Source organism: Gallus gallus, chromosome 11 (assembly GCF_016699485.2).
Source record: "Gallus gallus isolate bGalGal1 chromosome 11, bGalGal1.mat.broiler.GRCg7b, whole genome shotgun sequence".
In the NCBI taxonomy this organism is placed as follows: domain Eukaryota; kingdom Metazoa; phylum Chordata; class Aves; order Galliformes; family Phasianidae; genus Gallus; species Gallus gallus.
The window spans coordinates 14,414,518-14,427,470 of record NC_052542.1 but is presented as its reverse complement, the minus strand read 5'-3'; the positions used below and the strand labels follow the sequence as shown (position 1 = coordinate 14,427,470).

Genomic DNA, 12,953 nt, shown 5'->3' with positions numbered 1-12,953 from the left:
TATCACCAGTGGTGAACATGCTGGGGGGGTATTTTCATCCTAATATGTGCAGGACTGGGGCCAAAACATCTATTCAGTTGCATAATGGGGTATTAGGGTGGAGGCCCTCATTTCCATACTGTTCAGATGATCTTCTTCATATAGGGAAGCAAGATGTTCTAATACCCTTATCTTACCTTACATAACTACAGATGTTAATCATCAAAAAAATGATCCAGCCCTTTTTAATATTAGGGAATGAAATGATAAGTCGTGACTTAATTTTTCAGTTTTCACTTGATAAACCTTAACTCTGAGATGCCAAAAGAGCTGGATTCAGTAGACTTCTCAGTAGCCTTCGGATGTAATTATATCGGCCTAAGTGCATATATGCATCTTTTCTCCTTGTAAGAGATATTTACATGAACTTTAGAATGGAAATTCTTAAAGGGTTAATTGGAAAGAAGGCATTTTGATTTCTTTCTAGGGAGAGGAAGGTAATATTTTTAAGAAACAGCAATCTGAAAAAATAATCAAAAGATATTTATAGCATGTGGCAATTGTTTAATGACTTTTCAGCATTTCCATTTCTAGGCAACAAACTTCATCAGCCACCAATACACTAAAAAGTGGTTTGAAGTGATTATTCGCTTTGGTACTATTCCTCATTACAAGTAGAGCTTCTGAAACCAATGTGGAGAGGAGTTTCAAAGTGAAACCATTTTTTTTAAAGTATGACTGCATATCTCTATAAAGTTGCTTATGGTTCCACTTTCCACACCCTATAAATAATAATAATGATTGAAAATAACAAAAGCTTCCCACTCAGACCAATTTACTGCAATTTTCCTTTCACCATCTTATTCAGTTTATTTAATCTTTAAGCTATCTCTGAATTGCCTCTGGATTTCAGACACATGCATGCAGGTAATTAGCATAGGTGCAGATATTACACAAGATCAGCAGGCTTATCAGATATAGGCATTTCTAATGTGTCAGTCCTTTGCAGTTCCTTTTTGGATTCCTACTTTCTAATAACCACAGAAATTTTTGGGACAGTGTACCCCTGCTCTTCCTTCTCCAACTGAAGCAACCCCCTAAGGATGGGATTTAAATGCAGAACGAGCTCTTAAAGGAAGGCTGCAATCTGCATGCCATACCTCTGCCCTCTCTTGTATACAACAGAAAGCCCATCAGTGTTTCTGCAAATTGTGGTGGCTCAGTCCAGAGAAACCATATTTTGCACCTCATCTGGTCTAAATATTGAGTTTATGAGTGAATGTTGCTTTGCATTATGTGTTATAGATGCTTTATGTTTATTTAAGAACTCAGTTTGCAGGAATGTTTTCCAGACATGCGGTTTACCGCAATAGACAGTTGTTGATATTCTGATCCCAAGAGCGTTAGAATATGTTTAGAAATTGCGACACTTTTAAAACCAGATGTTCTACATAAGCTACACAAAAAAAAGGGGGTGGGGGAACAAATAGAACTGTCATTTGGCATGAAAACAAGCCTGTGTTGAAGCAAAGGCAAACACATACCAAGTGAAATAAAGGCAGTGAACTGCCCTCAACCCTTTCCTCCTTTTGTAAGGAACTACTTTAACAAAAGATGGAAAATCCTAGCTCCCAGATGGTGTGGGAAGGGAGAAGGGAGGCTTTCAGGTCCAGGTTCCCATTGGAAGGAAGCTGCTGGATCTTACTCCTGCGATGGATCAAAACAGAGTGACAGAGCTGGGCAACTTCATGCAGGGAAAGAATGTAAATCTGGATTCAAAGCCCAGCATGGAAATTCGTTTTCTTTTTCTTTCTAAAGGCGAATGGTCACCACTGAGGAGGCAAAGAACATTGTGCCCAGCATGGTGAATCACCACAAAGAGGTTCCTCCCAGCAGCCATGGGGTGGTGGCACATACTGCTCTGGTGTCCAGGATGATTTGATGGAGAATGTCTGCAAACAGGTGGGGGATCCTGCACCAGGGACAGCCTCAGATGTTGAAGTATCTCATAATATCTCACCTAGAGGTGTCTGGAACAAGAGCACGGTTGGGCAGTAGAACAATGGGGACTCACAGCCATCTGCTGATGACAGACTGTCTCTTTCCATTTAGTCTGTTGCTGTTTTTCCTTCTGACTTTAAATTCTTTCCCTTGTTCGTATAAACAGAAGGTGAAAAAGCTTCACACAGACCAACCTCAGGCCTGTTAGGGTAATCAGTGACAGCAGTCTAGGTCCTAATAGAAGAAAATAAGAGCATGCTGCAGCCAAAAGAAAAAGAAAACAAGTCACTTTTGCTTTCCTTTACAACTGCATCCCACAGAGACAGAAACACATTACCAGCAAGTCTGGAGACATTTGCATGAAACTCTTAGTTTAAGCAGCTACAACAATGCATGTATTTGCCCAAAGATTGAAAACGTTGCATTTGTAGTGTAGAAATGATGTAATGTCTGCCATGCAGCCTGGTTTGTAAACAGTTAAATCAGAACTGTAAAGAAAAGTGTTGTGCAAACATGACTTTGCCAGCAGGTCTCCTGAGCACTGAGTGTTGGATCTGCTTGGACCCTCCAGTATCTCTTCAGAGTTGTAGCAAGCCTTCTCTGCACACTGCTGCTGCCTTTTTGCAGTTTGGTAGGCTGCAAAGGAATAGAATCACTTATAAGTTGGTGGTTTCACAGGAGGCAATTTACTGATGTTAGTAAAAGGAAAAAACTGCCCTACCAGCTTAGTCACTCTGCCTCTGCTGAGCAGAAGACTCCTCCTAACATTGGACCAGTTTGTTAGTCCAGCTTCAAAGAATTAATGCAGTAGTAGGATCTGCCCACTGACTCATTCTGCTCCTCATGAGTACCTGAAAAGCCAGCTCTGAAACTCTTACTAGGTCTGCCTCACTAAAGACAATTTATGGCGGAAGTTCATGTACATATTTATTTTGTTGCTAAAGAGTTTGCTGGCATACTTCAAAGTGTGGGCTATTGCCTGTTCAGGTTTATTGCCTGCTTGAGTGAATTATTGCCTACCTGAACAGGCCTGCTGAGCAATAGTTCAAATTAAAACATGTCATTTATCATGTTCACACCAATCCAAAATGACCGCAAAACCCAAGGTGTAATTATTGCCAGCCTCTGACTGCAGAGCTATCACAGCAAGCTCTCAGCCAATGGGGAATACTGGTTCCTCTCTTCAAAGGCAATCTGCTGCTTTCTTCGTAATCAACAAATATGACCCTAGCATTAACAGTAATGCTGTTTCACATGCTGATATTCACCTCTGAAACCAACTTTTAAATATAGTGGAAGAGCGTGGCATGGATGCCATCCAAGATGACTTCTTCTTCAAAATGCAGTTTTAGACCAGAAATTTTTCATTCAGATTTCTTCTTTAAAGAACAAGTCTTGCAGTTTTCACCAATATCTGGAAAGTAGGTTGACACACATCCTGGAGTGAGGGTGGTATTTTTATTGCTGTTATTTTTTCATTGCTACTACCAAGAGAAATCTCAGCACCAGCATCAGCTGTGGACTCCTGTGTGCCTACAGCTGTAGTAAGTGAAGTCTGTACACCCGTATTCTGCTCTGTCCTTTTCTATCCCTGTTGTTTATTGTGTCGTCTTTCCATATTCCTTGATATATCCCAGGGCTGGTGTCATATTTTAACCTAAAACTTGTAGGGCTACAGCTGCCTATGGTATGTATATGAAAGCAAGGAAAAGCAGCAATATATGTAGTGTGCTGTTCCCTTGCATCCCTCCCTAACCCTTCTGGCTCATCCAGGGCTTTTGAGCTTTTTCTGGATAACATAAATCTTTTGAAGTAGGAGAGAAATAAACCTTTTTGTCTGTGTCTTCACTGAGGCACTCTTCTTTCTTTTATTGTTGTAGGGCCTGAAAGGAGAGAAGTATTCAAACAAGAACTGAAACATCAGGCAACAAAAATCAGACGTATCTGCTTTAATGGAAGAATTTTATGATAGGTACGAAAGGTTAACGTGTTCAGTCTGTTTCAACACGTAAGTGTGAATACAGAGGGGAAGAAAAAGTGGCTTTAATTTGTTCAGAAAACTGTGTGGTGCAATTTACCTGCATTGGGGCTGAAGGTGGGCCAAGACTGCAGCACATGGTCAGGCTGGCTGTAGTTCATGCACAACCCGCACAACCCTGGTTCTGAGCATCCTTATTCCTGTCTCACTTGTCCACGAACCACACCAGGTCTCTGCAACTAAATAGTTCACAAATTGTGGAGTTTGCATTCTGATCTGAATTTTGCAACTCAAGCCTACCTGTGGTTATGCAGTCAGACAGAAAAGCCAACAAGCCAAGAGCAACGCCTAGTCACCGACTTTGATCTAGAAATAGTTATTATCCTGCTATCTACATTACAAAACATCCAGTTTGCTAAACCTGGGTTATCTTCTGATTTGGCTTCATTTGATAGACGAGAGCAGTTCCAGCAGGGAGAGCTTCACATCCTGAAATGATGCATCTTTCAGAAAACTGATAAGTGATAAACCTTGCAAAACCTGAGAGTGGAAAATAGTATTTCCATCCACCTCCCAGCTACCTCTCTGCAGTTCATCCTAAGCAGCACCACTGGCAGCCTTTGCAGATGAAATGGAGAAATGTCTGAATGCTTCAGCTTGCGTGGGTAATGCAGCCAGGTCAGAGCTGAGACCCACCAGCGGGCAGCAAGAAGAAACATACACTTCTAATGAGAAGCGTATCAGCACGGATATGGAGAGAATTTATTGAAAATGATTTATTTTCAAGCAATCTCTTCAAATTTCTTTTTTCTTGGAAGCATGGTGGGGAGTTACTTAAAAAGGAAGTCACTCAGGATTCTCTCCTGTTCGCTCCAGATGAGAAGAAACTCTTCTCTCTCTGAAGAGTGAATTTGGGTCACAGTGCAGTAGCGTTCAGTCCTCACGCTGAATTACTTGCTGAACATGTGGTAGTGTTTTGCGACATGATCTGTGAACTGGGAAGTAAGCTGAGCTCACCCAACCCATTTCATTTATAGCTTTACACAAGTAAATAAGTATGTTTTCAGCCACTCAACACAAGAATGGCTTGCAAATTGCAACCGCCATTGCCCAGGAGGTTAAAGGTTAAGCTTTTCAACAGGTCAGACTGCAGTGCTAATTCACCTCGGTAGTGAGTCCCAGGCAGCCTGTAACGCATATTTGTGGTGGTTGTGTTTGTATAGCATACACATAAAATGAAAACCGTATGACAGAGGTTAGTCCTCTTAAATGGCTGTCACATTGGCTTGGGTAACTTTCGTACAGTTATCCATATGTTAGCCAAGATTCTGGTGGTATTTTTGTATGAGTTTTATTGACGTGGTGAACTAAATTGGGTAATTTCATAGCTATTATAATCAGCCAGTGGCCCAAGCAATGCACAGCTCTTTTTATCGTGAGCATGTTACTAACTGGTCTGGCCAGGTTCAGCTTCCAACGGTGGCCCTCTTCCAAATGCAGAAAACCCATATTTCTGACACAGAGGGCTCAGACGGGCGGTCCCCGTCTGCTTATCCACAGAAGCACTGATGCTGCAGGCTGAGGGCTCAGCTCCTGTCACCAGATGTCTTTCCTGAACGTTGCACAAATAAGCAGCTTGCGAGAGCTTCCTGAGTTCATTTTGCGACTGCTAAAGCTAGGACTGAGGTCTGACTTAATGGAGGTGTCTGAGTTAAGAAGCTAAATTAGGCACATAAGTGCCCTTATGCATTCAGTTGAGGGATAGGTGCTCCCAGAGATACCTCAGGGAAATGTGTTCTCTGTGTGTGCCTGACCCATCGGCTTTATGTGGAGCTCCAGCTAACGAGTGGCCAAGTGTCTGCATCTCAGTTGGACACCTGTAGTGCTATGCACGTGGGCCTAGATAGCTACACCAAGTCCAGAAGTCCCTGTCTCAGGTGGTTTCTCCAAGGGCTTGTTTTATCCTGTGACCTTGTGTACTATTTGGTGAACAGCCATGATCCTGAGGACAGTTGAGGGTGTGTGTGTGGGTGACCAAAGGAAGCCATTTACTGCCTTTTGTTGACAGAGAAGTATTAAAATTTCCTCCACTGCAAGGCAGGAAGAGCAGACACGGCCCTGGACTTCCTCCCCAAGATCCTTCCTGACCAGGATGCCCTTCTGCAAGGGAGGAGCTGTGACCCTTGAAGGCCATGCCTTGGCATATCAGGACATACTCATGCACAGCACATGCTCGTTGCTCTGTTGCAAAGCAGGTGAACTTCACAACTGAATATGTAGGCCATTTCAGAGAGGTTTCTGCTGAAAGGAGAAATACGTAGCAAATAAAAGAGCAATCTGTGAGTGCACGTGGCAGGAGAGGAGCAAGATACTTTGAGAAGCTCTGATTTCCAGCTCCCAGAGTCCCTCTGCATCCCCTGGAGAAGATGAGTGGTCCCCATCTTTGGTGAAATGCCTGATGGAGCCGGCAGCATCACTCTGGTTTAACACTGACTATAAATGATGCTTACGTTTCAAAAGCATTTTTTAATAATATTTTTCATAAGTATAAGCTAAAGTAGTTACTTTCCACCAGGGTCACGGAGAGTTCACTAAATGCTGATAGACTGTGTGCTGTATTAATGGCGCTAAGCTAACTGCCTCACAGAACTGCCAGAGCCCTTTATTTAAAGAAATAGCACTGTATTTCACAAGAAAATATTTCTAAGGCTTTCCTTACTGATAATTTGTTTAAAGAGAGACAGGTCTAATTATTTATATTGAATCTGGAAAGCCCAGAATTGGATGTGTTCAATAAGAGACGTGCTTTATTTGAATATACATTTAGAGCAGCATGCGACACAGATCATTAAAGCATTTTGTTTTCTTTTTATTTAACAGAATATCAGCAATTAGCTTCTTTGTCTAATTATTGGATTTTTTAGCTCATTCTTTGGCTGCAAAGGTTGGGTCGTGCCTTTGTACATAGTTTCCTGCAGCAAGAGGAGAATCACAGCGTGGATTGCATTTCTTCTCTTTGGCAAGGGAAGGGGTCTGCAGCTCATCTGCATCAGTTCATCTATAACACTGAGCCAGGTGACGGGGCTGGGACTTATCCCTGCACACAGGACCTGGTTGATCCGTCCACAAGCATATCAGGAGTGGGGGACTTGTTTCTGGCTGTAGGTAAGATTCTTGCACCCTTGCCTGAGAAATGAAAGCCATAAACTAGTTCTTGCTGGTACTTATGTAAATTCCCTATTAGAGGTGGTTTGAAAAGTGTATTAGTTAGAAACCAGTTCTTATTATAGTTGTTTATATGAAGCAACTTTACAGCACAATTAACTAGAAAAATGTTGTAGATTGAATAAATTCTCTCCACTGAGGTAGTGCAACCCATTGAAATCTATGTGACTGCACTGGGAATCCTCTGCATGGAGGGCTTGGCAATGCAGCCCGTATCCTGCCAGCACTGAGATGAAATCCAGAAACTGTGATATCTTGAGAAGGGTAGGTTCAGCCTCTTGAGTGATAAACTGTCCATAAATGTAGTGAGAGAAGTTGAAGGTCATATTTCATGGGAAAACAGATCCTGAGACACCCGTTAGAGCCTCAGTGCATGCAAACGGGTTTCAGCTTATTGTTTTAGAGAAGCTGTACTCTTGTTTATCTGTGTAAGTTGGCACTGAATGACCCCAAACAAGCCTGAGTTAAAGTGCATAGTGAGGGAATTAATTAGTCAGACACTTAACCAGGAGCTTAATGTTAAGCATACAAATCGAGGGGAGATACATAATTTTGTTAAAATGACTTCAGTGGCATTGTTTGTATGTTAAAAGTTAATCACTGAACTTATCTGTTGCATTATATCAGGGTCTAATAGCTTGTGCACTTATTTACAGACCTAAGAAGTTTAATGCATTTACTGTGAGCTCTTGCTGCACATCAAGAATTGATTGTTGCCCACAAACAAGAGGGGTAAGACCAGTGTTGCCCTGGTCGTACAAATTGAGCGATAGCAGGGAGCTGAACATGAATAGGGAAGATGCCCAAGGCAGGTAGGCCTTCAGCAGTTCACCATCAGCAGATCAGGTTTTCCAGAGCCCTCAAGGCTGAGCAAACATCACTGGTTTTGGCATCAGCCCCAGGGGGAACAGCATTAGGCCACTGCTAGTGCTGTTGAATACTTTTGCTCATTGGGTTGGAAATGGTAAGAGAGGAACATTGTGGTCTCCACGCATGAGGATGAGTTCTGGTCTTTGCCACTCATGGATGTGCTACCTATATTTGGGACCTCATCATTGGTCAGACACATTTACCTTTTGCTCTCAGAACTCAGTGTGGGTAAAGGTGACAGACCTCAAAACCCAGACAAATGGATCTTCTTTGCAAGAGAGACCTATGAGCTGGGCCACCCCATCTGGCTCCATCTTCACACGTATGGGAAGGGAGGTCTGGGGAGATCTAGGCAAGAAACCAGTATTCCTACTCACTAACAATCAAAAGAGAGATGTTCCTGAGTGATGCACTCAGCGCCTTCAGTTCTCACTGGGGTAGAGTTCCTTTGGGACTACTTTCCTGTGTCTTTAGGGGATGTAACCAAATTACACCACATGAGAGCTTGTAATTTTAATGCTATGCTCTAAGGGAAAACTATAAACATAACAGGAATGACTGGATGTTTTCCATTCATATTTTTAGAAAGGTTGCTTCTCATCGGTAAGCATTAGTTTTCCAGTATCTTTGGCAAGATTTAAGTGAATTATTTAACTGGAATTGAAAAGCAAGTCTTACTTCTAAATTAAGCCAATAAAAGCTCTTCTTTTTCTTTTCTTTTTTTTTTTCCTTCTCTAATTCTTAGAACGTTACCACAGAAGATAAAGATCAAATCCAGATCCAAGAGGTGATAAGGCTCAGAAAATACCGAACCTCTGAGCTGATGGGCGGGAGGCAGCGCTTGGAGAGAAATGACTGGCTATGATCAGAAGCATGGTCAGTACTGCTGAAGTGATAAGGCTTTAACCAGAAGAATTTCCATCTTGTGGCAGTCCTTTGCAATGGGTGCCACTGCTCCAAGAACTCTTCTGTGCGTGGTGTAAAAAGCGGGGAAACCAAGAATGGACCCTGGCTTGAAAGGTCAGTCTCTTGTCCTCTATTAATGGGAAATCTGCAGAAATGATGAGTCAGAACCCAGCAGGAGGCTTTGTTTCAGAAACTAGAACCTGCCCGAGAGAAGCACTTGGTAGGAGGGGTGAACTCTGCTGCCAGGGCTGTGCTGCAGTCACTGCTTGGTCTGGTCAGGCTGAAGCTGGGGATGTTTTACAAGCTGAACCCACACCCTGGGGGTCAGCAAACCCATTCTGCTTTGTGTGAGAGGTCGTAGCCCTTGCTCCTCACTCTGCAAAGCTTGAAATGCCCATTTCCTTGGGTAACATGTGGATGGGATCTACTTTCTGGAAAAGCCAATCATCTGAGTTGTGGAGCTGGAGATTTTTAATGCCCACACCCCCCCCTCCCTCACAAAAACTCTCTAGTGTTTCCATGCTTCCCCTTTCACTATTAAGACAAGATTTTCTCCTGCGACTGAACAGTAAATGTTTCATAAACAGCCCCTCTGTCTGCAAGCGGACCTTGAAAATTGATTATTTTGTGTTTGTTTCTTTTAGTCTCCAAATGTTTCTACCGTTATGAGGCAGGCAGTTATTTAGCTAGGAAGGAATGCGAAGAATTAGAGAAGTCGAGAGTGATTAGGACTCTGTCTTTTAAGACAGAGCCAGTGACAAAGCCTGGCATTCAGCCTGCGGGGAGTGAGCATCATAAGACACCCTGAAGCCTTGAAATCCCTGGGTATTAAACCCCATGGGGTGGCTTTTGCATTATCAGGGAAGAGACGATATTGCGGAGACAGCTTTCTTCATGTTTTAAAGGTCCCCGAGTTAATATTTATTCTAAGTAGTTGTTTATTTTTGGGTGCTTTTATTGTTTCTAGGAAGGCCACAAAGAGTTCAATGTTATGGAGAAATGGTTACTTTGTGTTTATGGTTAAAGCAAAAACAAGAAGAAAAAAAGAAAGTGCCAAACAATCCGGCCCCAGTTCTTTATTTAAGGAGACAATGTACTTTCCACCCATGCACAGGCAGTGCTTTACAGGCTGTATAATAAAACGCTGTTCCAGATATCGTCTAAATAGAAACAGATTTAACCCTGCCGTTGTGACTTGCATCGCTGGGTAATGAAAGTTTTCAGTCTGGTTTTACTTTGCCTTATGCTCGCTGTGAACTGAGCATCCACAAAGCCTCGTGCACAGAGAAGAGACCCGTTGTTCCAGTGCCATCTGTTTGTGTAGAAGAGGTGGACATCCCCTGATGCACAGGGCAACAGCAAGGGTTTGGCCTTCTCTGTTCGGTCATGAATTCAGCCCTCAAAGTGGTATTTCCTGCAAAGATCATAAAACGGAGCCCCGTGGTTTCCAATGGGAGTGTCAGGTGCTCATGACAACAAGGTGGTGGTCCCTATTTGTGAGATAGGCCTGAAACCCAAGCATTTCTAAGCCTAAAGCTCTTCGAAGGTGAGTTAAATCATTTACCCCTGCAGTTGTCTACGAATGGCATACTCAGAACTGCTGAAAAGATCCCTTAATTTAAGCTGGCTTTGACAGTTACCCACTGCTGTGTTACCTAAAGCAATCTCCAAGCATTTCTCCATAGGGGGAGAGACCTATGATAAGAGATAGTCCCTGAAGATCCGAGAACAAAAGATGGGCTGCAGCATATGCATGTCAGGAAACGGTCCATTACTCATGAATTGCTCCATTTCCTTACACCAACGGGGGTCACCCTGTCGCTGAGGACCAGAAAGATTATAACAATAATATAAATACTGCTTTATTTACAATTTTACAAGAAAACAACTTTCCATAGCCATTATAGAATGACTGGTTTTTTTTAAAGTTTCCACAAATAAAGCACTCTCAGAGGACAGTAGGAAGTTTGCAATTTGAAGTATTTTGCAGTGGGACTAAAGGCACATATCCATGTGTCACTGAGCTGGGGCCAGCTGTTGGGGCATGAACTAGGAACTAGGAAGAACCAGATTCTCCTCTTTGTTCCCCTGCAGATTTCCTGTGTGACCTTGAACAAGTCACCGAGTATCTCCGCCTGTGTATGCTGGCAGGACTGTTTTCCCTTTGACACCCCACGATGCTCCCTTTAATCAGCTCTGTTATCTGGAATACTGCAGTGTGGTGCCAGCACAGGCACTGGCAGCATTACCATTGCTGTGATGGGGATCCCATGCTGTAGGAGTTTTGCATACCCAGAAATTTAACATCTGGGCAGTATAGAATCGTAGAACCACTTGAGCTGGAAGAGACCTTTAAAGGCCATCTAGTCCAACTCTTCTGAAATTAGCTCCATCAGGTGCTCAGAGCCCATCCAGCCTGACCTTCAAGGTCTCCAGGGAGAGGGCTTCCACCACCTCTCTGGGCAAGCTGTGCCAGTGCCTCACCACTATTACTGTAAAACAATTCTTCCTTATATCTGGCCTAAATCTCCTCTCTTTTAGTTTGAAACCATTTCTCCTTGTTCTGTCACAACAGGCCCTGCTAAAGAGTCTGTCCCCTTCTTCCCGACAGCCACCTTTAAGTACTGAAGGGCCACTCTCAGTTCTCCCCAGAGCCTTCTGTTCTCCATGCTGAACAGCCCCAGCTCTCTCAGCCTGTCCCTGCTGGAGAAGTGTCCCATCCCTTGGAGCATTTTTTGGCCCTCCTCTGGATGCGCTTTAACACTACAAGCACTTTACATCCTGCCCACAGCAGGGGCTTGGAGCTAGATGACCTTTAAGGTCCCTTACAACCCATGCCATTCTGTGATTCACATTCCCATAGCCCTGTGCCAGCCCGTTGCAGCCTACCTGTGCGATGTTCAGCTCGAAAGTGATCTGATCCCAGCAGTGGAAAGGCTGGAGGAGGGATGCTGGGACCGGGCCATGGTGCGTTTCCCACCTGCAGGTCAGAGGTAACAGGATTCGCCTGCTGCGTGAGAAACCATGTGAATGAGTACAAGTGACAGCAAGGGCAGGAATCATTACCATAATGCCTGTCTTACAGGTGTTGGAGGTAGTCACTGGAACAGCATGGCCCGAAATTTGTGTCCACTTGAAATGCTCCAAGTTTGTAATCGCCGAGCAAGAATGAGCAGGTATGACTCTGATTCTTATCATCTAGCATTAAAACACAACAATCACCCCGGCCCACCTCTTAGTATTCATTTTACTTATTAAAGCTTCCCAACAAGTCTCTGCAGTGATGTTATCTGCTAAATTGTGTGAGGTTTCTGATCATTAAGTGGATTGGTCTTCAAAGAGCGAAATGAAAATGAGCAATAAATATCGGTGTTACTTAGGTCGTAAAGTGCAAAATGACAAGGAGACCGAAAGACCTTCTGGCAACTGTTAGAACAAACAAGTGTGGAGTATATTCACTAATGCTTCTTGTGGGTTTTTAGAGAGTTTTTAATTATTTGGAAAAGCAAGTTAAAATGGAGAAGCAGACTTGATCTTAAGCCGGAAGAGGTAGGAACTCCCAACAAGCTTTTTTGTTGCACTGCTGTGACCTGGAGTGATGTGCTTTCCTCCCATGCTAACTTTCCTCTCTGCAGAAGGAGCACTGTAATATTCATGTATGCGCTGGAGATATTATTATGGCAATTTCTCCAGCGCTTTGCACATAAACAGATACATTTAAGAAGGTGAGCCTCCCGCTGGTGGGTGTAAACATGAGCTTCAAGTTTTGCACCTGCAATTGCATTTCCTGTATATAACTGAGCACTTGTGCCAGTAGAAACCTGACTGCAGAGGTAAATGAGGCGGCAGTGGTTGCCGTAACTTCTACTTGTAGCTGTGTTTTCATTCACTTGGAAAAATAAGCAGCCACAATGGTTGTTGGGGCAAATTGCATCCCCAACCAGGGAGTATGAAAATCGCCCACACAGGCACTGTAAGGAATATTAAACCGCTG

The 12,953-nt window shown here is 43.3% G+C and overlaps 1 long non-coding RNA gene across 3 annotated transcripts; it reads right to left on the bottom strand.

Annotated features, from left to right (window-relative positions):
- Positions 1–10,010: 10,010 nt before the first annotated feature.
- On the bottom strand, positions 10,011–12,172 carry LOC107054309. 3 transcript variants are annotated; one of them, XR_001468474.3, is made up of 3 exons: positions 12,026–12,172; positions 11,849–11,939; positions 10,011–10,373 (listed from the first exon to the last, which is right to left on the bottom strand). It is a non-coding gene; the product is annotated as an uncharacterized LOC107054309 (long non-coding RNA). The 3 variants fall into 3 exon arrangements; XR_006931255.1 differs by having other exon boundaries at positions 11,849–11,969; positions 12,043–12,122; XR_005862983.1 differs by having other exon boundaries at positions 12,043–12,122.
- Positions 12,173–12,953: the final 781 nt, after the last annotated feature.